Source organism: Tenrec ecaudatus, unplaced genomic scaffold (assembly GCF_050624435.1).
Source record: "Tenrec ecaudatus isolate mTenEca1 unplaced genomic scaffold, mTenEca1.hap1 Scaffold_1311, whole genome shotgun sequence".
Lineage (NCBI taxonomy): Eukaryota > Metazoa > Chordata > Mammalia > Afrosoricida > Tenrecidae > Tenrec > Tenrec ecaudatus.
The window spans coordinates 1-8,545 of NW_027457883.1; the positions used below are offsets into that span (position 1 = coordinate 1).

The 8,545-nt window shown below is 41.0% G+C and overlaps 1 pseudogene; it reads right to left on the bottom strand.

Moving 5' to 3' along the window:
• Nucleotides 1–3,060: 3,060 nt before the first annotated feature.
• LOC142436066 (inositol oxygenase pseudogene) lies at nucleotides 3,061–3,871 on the bottom strand (annotated as a pseudogene).
• Between the last annotated feature and the right edge of the window lie 4,674 nt (nucleotides 3,872–8,545).

Consider the following 8,545-nt stretch of genomic DNA (forward strand, 5'->3'; position numbering starts at 1 on the left):
TTTGCCTTTAAAGATTGACTGAAATATCCACTTAGAACTGCAATCAAAGAGTCACTTTTAGATTCTAGCAGTCCAGTGATAACCAAATAGTCTCTTCTAAATTATCAAGGCATTATAGTGTTCATCATTTATTTGATGCCACAACACTTCTGCCAAAAGTCGCATGTCTGAAGAGCAAGTTTAAGGCTTAGTCCCCAACCCTTTCATCTCAACCCCCAAAAGAAGAGATTTTAAGGAGGGTAGAATCTCAACCCCCAAAAGAAGATATTTTAAGGAGGGTAGACTTAAGGGAGTTCCCCTGTAGACATTTAAAGAGAGCGAGCTTAGTCCCCTGTCCTCAATTCTGACCAGATGGATGAAAATATCCACTCTTGATTACAGAGCTATTAATAAAGAGCTTTGCAGAAATGACTATATGTTTAGGTTCTCTGGTGAAAGAAAGCCACAAACAATTCGGTTTATAAATGGCTCTGCCAATATTTTTCTTTAGATTATTTCAGGCAAAGCTTTCTTGGGGTGTGAGCCTATTCCCACCTCTCTTTTCTCTACCACATATACTGAATGAAATTCTCCTTGATCTCACTATGATAACTTTGATGGTTTTCCCCGTGAGTAACGTGTTTCAGTTCAATACTTCAATGTCTTCTTAAGTTGCTCTTTAAAATGTTCTGTTCAGCTCTTCCTTCATCATTTCTTCCGTTTGCTTTACCTACATTTCTACCAGTGGTAGGTATCAGTCTCCTTGATGTTCGCCTCGATCATTCTTTCTTTTCTGTCTTGGGAATGATGTTGCTTTCTTCATACATAATGCTATTGATGCCATTTTACAGCTGATCCAGTTTCCTGTTGTTCGCGTTCAATTAATCATATCTGTACGTGAGATGGTCTTGACATTCATGTGTGATGTACCAAAGGTTATATTTGTGCTCTCATGTCTTTGACTCATGTCTTCAGCTTCATGGTCCCAGCTTCATTTTGACTGAAGATAACAAGCTCCTCCAAAATCTCTATTATGTTTGGCCTTACATTTTATAATTTCACTTTGGTCAGGGTATACATAACATACAAAGTCAACAACAAAAAAACAAACTCACATCAATGAATTCCTTGAGATAATGTCACAATGAAGTAAATAATCTTGCCCTCAGGTAGAGTACATTGGAGAGTGGATTACCTCTACCCTCTATACAGTCAAGGCATTATAGAGCAGTCCCTTAGCGGATTGAGTGTGTGTCCTTGACAGATAGTACAGTACTCGAGGTTGCATACACAAAAGTTGTAACCTAGCCATCTTTCCCAGACTGCCTTGTTTGGAAGGGCTAATCTTCTAAGCATGTGTTGACATTTTGCTCCTCTTTGGGCTTCTATAATCCCCCATTCTATTGTGATTAATGAACTTTCAGTTACTCATGAATTTGAAAGTCTCCTGTATTCTGTGTCTTAGTGATGTAACAACCTGACTGTGAATATTTAATGCTCTTATGACTTTGTGCTAATAGCATTCCTCATCCACATTATGTATCTGTGGTTTTGTGTCATCTTTTTGTCCTTATGGCTGAGTAAATGCTGTCCTTAATTTATATTTGGGACTGGGGTATCTTTTGTACTCTAAAACATTTTCCACAGACGTACTTGATTTTACTTCAGTGAATTACATTGGTATAAGCCTATATGTATAGCAGCCATTTGTGGTTTTTACAAAGGTATATGTGATTTCCAAATTTCTATCAGAAGGACCCCGTTTTCCAACTGCTTTTCTTTCCTCTGTTTCCTAATCTCTCATTCCACTTACCAATAATTATCTATGCTACTTGACTGCATGGTAGGTCAATTTCATACTGAAGTGGATGGAAGAATTCTTTAATTTCTTCATTAGTGATTGGTGGGTAAATTTGACTCTTCACTGTATTGGCAAGATTTTCTTGTATTTGCACAGATATTCCATCACAGGGAGCATTGTGGTTCAATATAGTTCTCAACATTTCCATTTGATGAGTGAACAGTCATTCCTCTTGTATTTGTCTATCCCGCGTAGTAAGCCATCTGATTATTTGATTCAATAAGCAACCACCATATTTCTGACTGTACATTTTTCTCACAGCCATCCTAATAGACCTTGGGATGCAATCATCACACACATAGGTAGCTAATGTCATTTCTTCTTTACCATGTTTCCTAACTCAGAACCTCTGCTTCTGTGTTTCTGTCATTTTTAAGACATTCATGTTTGTGATGCATATGGGATTGTTTTGGATTAGGTTCATGAGGATGAAGTTATCTTTGGTATGATAATGTGGCCATTTGGAGGCCAAGATTACAGGATGCATCTGACATCAACAGCTTTACCCCAATCCACCCTTGCTAGCTTAATTTCTCTCTTCTACACAATATGAGAATAGAGGCCAGCAGACAGATAGGATTCTAGTACCCTCATATCATAACAGGCAGGAGCAAAGCATGTTCTAGGAAACCAAGACCTCTGCCCTTGGAATCTTCTAGACCCAGTGAAACTTGGATGCCAAGATTCATGAAGATCTCCAGAAATACAGGCACTCTTGACTGTTGAAAAGAGACCCATCATACTAGATCCATTCAAGGATGCCACATTGTGTCATGTAAAATGAAGTAAATCAAGCCCCATTTCATTTAGTCCTATTCCCCTCATTGCCATCCTGTAGAATAAATTTTAACTGCTCTCGAAGTCACTCAAGGTTATATATCATTGGTTTCTTCACTTCTTGTCCCTAGTTTGAGGCCCCTTCTTAGAAAAACAGAAAACTTACACCCTTGCTGGTAATTGAAAACTTTTGTAATAAAGCCTATAGTCCCCAATGATGTATAAAAATAGCTTATTGTCACTGTCAATGCTGATGAATGGCAACCATGTAGGACAGAGTATACTGCCCTTATGGGTTTCCAAGATTTTACTTTTTTTTTGACACTTTAAGGTCTTTATTGATGCAAACCTGAGCACAGTCAGGTGGGTGGGGTCTATCAAGGAAGTGGGGTGGGCCAGGCCTGTCTCCATGATCACAAGGTTGTCTTGGGCATGCAGGATGGTCACCAACTGAGGACTCTGGGGAAGTACTTGCCAATGAGCCCCTGGTAATAGGGGTGCAGTATGTCCACATCAGGCAGGTCTGGGCATTTGATGTAGAGTTCAAACTTGTTGAACTCCTGAACCCGGGGCGGCATGTTCAGGGCTACACAACTGCCGGTAGTCACCACCGGTGTGCCACGCATAGAAGGAGTGGAACTAGAGGAAATTTGTTGAACTTCATCACTTGGTACATATACTCATCATGGCCCCAGTACATGAGGACATTCCCCAGGCTGCAGTGAGGCTGGTACATCCCAAGCTCAGAGCTGTATAGAGGATCCCTGAGGCCTGGATTGTCCTGGAAAGTTGAGTCACAGAAGACCACAGAGGCCTGGGGCCAGCAGCCCACAGGATAGGTGTTTCTAACTACGGCCCACTGGGGCTCCTTGGCCAGGGGCAGCAACTTCCCCAGATTATGCAGCATCCCCACCAGGTACAACCAGTCCTTGTGGGGATGTGCCCTCCGGATGCCCTCCACAGTCTGGAAGGCATGGAAGGAGGTAGGGACGTCCACATCCGGATCCGACTCATCCACCAGCTGGTCCAGCAGGTCTATGGCCTCCAGGACTGTCATCTCCTTGGAGGAGCAGGTTCCGAAGTGGGCGTGCTTCCCTCTGATGAAGTCCACCACCTGCTGTGTGTGCATGAGTCTATAGCTGGCAAAGACGAGGTCCAGGAGCTGGCCACAAGTGTAGTTTCAGAAGATGGCCTTCCCCTTACCCATTCTGGGCTCCATCTTCAGCTGGCCAACCATTGTGGGTTCCGGGAACTCTTCAAGAGTATGGAGCCAGAGAGAAACAGTGTATCCCACAGCAGACCTAGCCAGTCTTATGTAATCATCCAAGACTGGAATACTTAATGGGAGTAGTAAGCCCCATCTTTCTCCCCTCTAAAAAACATTGGTATCACTTTTACACTGAATGGACATTTCCATTTTGCTTCAGTGGGCAGTATCATGTACCTTGGGAAACACTGCTGTATGTCTCTATGGGAGCCGACTGTTATCTCTCTGAATCACAGAAGCTGGTGGTTTTGAAGCCTCCAGCTCATGATAAATGGAGGAATAAGTCCACACTGGAGCACAGCTCCAACACTGACATCCTTACATGCCTGCCACACTACAGATAACCTCGACCCCAGCAAGTTGATACACATAATGAAGAATTACACAAAGAGAAGATGTAAGACACACCAAGTCCCTGAATAGGTATTGAGGTGTTAAAGAGATTGAGGGTAAACAGGACACCCTAATCTGGTTACTCTGTTTATATTGAGTAGAGCAACTATATCCATATGTTCATAATGCAAAATAGAGTGACCTCAATTCACAATGGCCTCAAGGAGAGCCAAGTTTAAGGACCCAGGCCTTCAACTTCTTGGCCCCTCCAAACTTAGCTTCTCAGGACCATTTAGAGCAGTGGTTCTCAATCTTCTTAATACCATAACCATTTAATACAGTTCCCCCAACCATACAATTATTTCCATTGCTACTTTATAACTATAATTTTACTACTGTTATGAATCAGGCGACCCCTGTGAATGTGTCGTTTTACCCCCAAAGGGGTGGCAATCCACAGGGTGAGACCCACTAATGTAGACAGTTTTCATGTTACTGCATATTTCAGCTCACAGTTGCAGAGGCTGACAAGGCTCAGATTCCTGTCCTGACTCTTATCCTAGATCAAGTATATCCAGTGGCTGATGAATGCAAGATGGGAGGTAAGATGGCAGACTTCTTTCTCAAGCAAATTGAGACCGACAACTTCCAGAAACACAATTACAGGATTTTGTCTCAAGTCCCCAAACCTTCAGGTCAGATGAAGTGTCCAGGTCCAGAACAAAGCTAAAGACCATTCAGAGAATCCTTTTAAATGATAAGACCACACCCACAAGGAAGCTATCTTCCTCCTCATTGGCTGCTCACAGTAGGTCTCATCATGAAAGAGATGGCATTCTATGAACTCTTATCAACCAGGCGGATTCCATCATCATGAACCAATGCCTTAGAATCCTGACTCAGCCATGATACACAAAGTTTCAGTCATCACACCTTACTGTGATTCAAAGAATATAAAAAATTGTGAGGAATGTGTTGGAGGGTGAGAGTGAATTAAGCAATTGGTTAAGAAATGACTTTATCACCCAGATGCTCATATATGAAATCTGGTTCAGTCATTGTGGATATTTATCTGTGTAGCTCATTTTCCATAGTTCAAGCTTATACCCTCTGTGCCTCTTCAAACTTATGAAAAAGAGTAGAAGTCCCACTTAGGACTTCTAAGTCCCTCTTTGGACTGGCCATCTTTCCAGGAGTGGATGACCTCATCAAGCCCCACCAATCAACTGATAGGTTTGAATATGTGGTCTCTCTAGCAGAGAAAGATAAAACTCACCTCCCTTTAAAAGTTAGAGCATTGGAAGTCCTAGAGAGGTCTTCTTAGTCCCGTGTGGTAGATGTAAGTCATTAAAGAACACAAAGACGAGTGTTTAATTTCTGCTATAGATTATGAATATACTCTGACACTTATATAATGGTCCAACAGGGAAGAGCTTATGTGGTAAACCAATAATTTGTCACAAATGTAGTTGATTCTTCATAGGTGTCACTGAGTCAGTTCTAGCTCATAGCAAACCTGTGTCTAACAAAAAGGGACATGACTCAGTCCTTTGCCATTCTGACAATGTTCTCATGTTTGAGCCCATTTTTTGCAGCTCCTGCATCAGTCCATCTCATTGAGGAGATTTCTTTATCATTCACTTGCCCTAATTTCCCCAATGTGATGTCTTTCTTTAGGGACTGGTCTCTCCTGATAACATGTGCAAAGTACATAAGCAAAATATCGCCATCTTTGCCTTTAAGGAGCACTGTAGCCATGTTTCTTCAATGGCACATTTGTTTTAACTTTTGGCAGTCCATGGTACTTTTAATGTTCTTTTGCCTTTACTATATTCTAATACGTTGATTCTTCTTCAGTCTTCCTTTGTATGCATTGAAGAATGTTCAACTTTCACATTCACTTTTCACAGGCAATTGAAAATACTAAGGCTGTACATTTATTCAATTACCTTTTCTTAATTGTGTTTTAAATATATTATCCTGGGCTGAATCAATGACACTATAAACAAAATTACCTTATGCTTCAAAGAGATGATTGATAAAGTTATCTGCCATAAAATAACAAGATGTCTCTAAGGTGAACCAGAGGTGAATAGAATAAACAGAGTAAGGGATGGATGTGGAGCTCATAATTAACCCAAGCTACATTCTAAGAACAGTTAATTCTTACAAAATTCCCTTTTGAAGGAAATACAGAAGATGTAGTTGCTACAGCAAAGTGTGGTGAAGAAATTAGATGGTATCTATCAGAAACAATAGTGTCTCGAATCTTAAGTCTTGTTTTCAAACAAGCAGTGATCTAAGTGTACCATCAACTAAGCCCACATGGAAGAATAACATCAACATATGTGATCCAAGGATTGTCAATAGTAACATCCAATTCTGCAGCAGAGAATGGTATCAGAGCTCAATTTTTTTCCTAATAACCATTGTCTGTGCCTCTTTTTAAAATCATTTTATTAGGGGCTCATACAACTCTTATCAAAACCCACACGTGCATCAATTGTGTAAAGCACATTTTTACATTCATTGCCCTCAGTATTCTCAAAATATTAACTCTTCACCTAAGCCCCTGGCATCAGTCCCTCATTTATCCCCTCCCTCACCACTCCCTCATGACCCCTTGATAATTTAGAAATCACTATTTTGTCATATTTTGCACGGTCCAACGTCTCTCTTCACGCATGTTTCTGTTGTCCGTCCCCATAGGAGGAGGTTATATGTAGATCCTTATAATTGGTTCCCCCTTCCCAACCCACCCTGCCTCCACCCTCTCAGTATCACCACTCACACCACTGGTCCTGAAGGGAATAATCTACCCTGGATTCCCTGTGTTTCCAGTTCCTATTTGTAACAGTGTACACCCTCTGTTCTAGCCAGATATGTAAGGTAGAATTGGGATCATGATAGAGTGTTTGGGGGTCTGGGGATCATTTAGGAACTATGCTCCATTGTTGCTGCACGACATCCTGTCTGGTTCATCTCCTCCCTGAGACAATGTAAGGGGTTGTCCAGTGGCCTACAAATGGGCTTTGGGTCTCCAGTCTGCACTCCTCCCCTCCCCCCGGCATTCACAGTGATATGATTTTTTTGTTCTGATGATGCCTGATAACTGACCCCTTCAACACCTCATGATCACACAGGTTGGTGTGCTTCTTCTATGTGGGCATTGTTGCTTCTGAGCTAGATGGCTGCTTGTTTACCTTCAAGCTTTATGACCCCAGACACTATATCTTTTGATCGCCAGGCACCATCAGTTTTCTTTACCACATATGCTTATGCACCCATTTGTCTTCAGTGATCATATCATGGAGGTGAGCACAGAATGATATGATTTTTTATTCTTTGATGCCTGATAACTGATCCATTCGGCACCTCATGATCACGCAGACTGGTGTGCTTCTTCTATGTGGGCTTTGTTGCTTCTGAGCTAGATGGCTGCTTATTTACCTTCAAGCCTTTAAGACCCCAGCCGCTGTATCTTTTGATAGCTGTGCACCATCAGCTTTCTTCATCACATTCACTTATTCACCCGCTTTGTGTTCAGTGATTGTGTCGAAAGGGTGAGGATCATTGAATGTTAGTTTAATAGAACAAAATATTCTTGCATTGAGGGAGTATTTGAGTGGAGACCCAATGTCCATCTGCTACCTTAATACTAAACCTATACATATATGCACAGAGATGTATTTCCCCATTATCATATATAAATGTATATATAAATATTTACATGCCTTTATTTAGACCTCTATAAATGCCCTTTGCCTCCTAGCTCTTTCCTCTATTTCCTTTGACTTTCCTCTTGTCCGACTATCATGCTCAGTCTTCATTTGGGTTTCAGTAATTCCTCTTGGTTGCATTACCCTTGACCACGCCCTAACAAGTTTTTAAACACTGATTTTAAGAAGGCCATGGATGACAGTCAAAGACCAAAACACATTTGCAGGATTTATACATGCAATAAGTCTCTGTGATTTCTGTCTGACCATAATTAAGGTATAGGAATAACCTGGCTATCAATCAGAGATGATAATAGTAGATTGAAATAAAAACTCTGACTTGAATAATTAAAAACATTATTTGCTCTCCCTTTCAGTACTCTTTGATCTTAATCTTGTTTTTCTATACTTTCTGTTTTTGCTTTTTGAATTGCAGTTTGTCCTTGTTGTTGTTATAGTTAGCAGCCATCTTGACTCTTTTATATATTTTTCTATGTAGTTTTGCTATATAGAACCCAGGGTGGGTGACTCTGTAGAAACTATAACTACATTAGGGGTCCTGGAAGGCACAACATGGAATGTGGGAGCTAGTGGGGAGTTGATATCAAA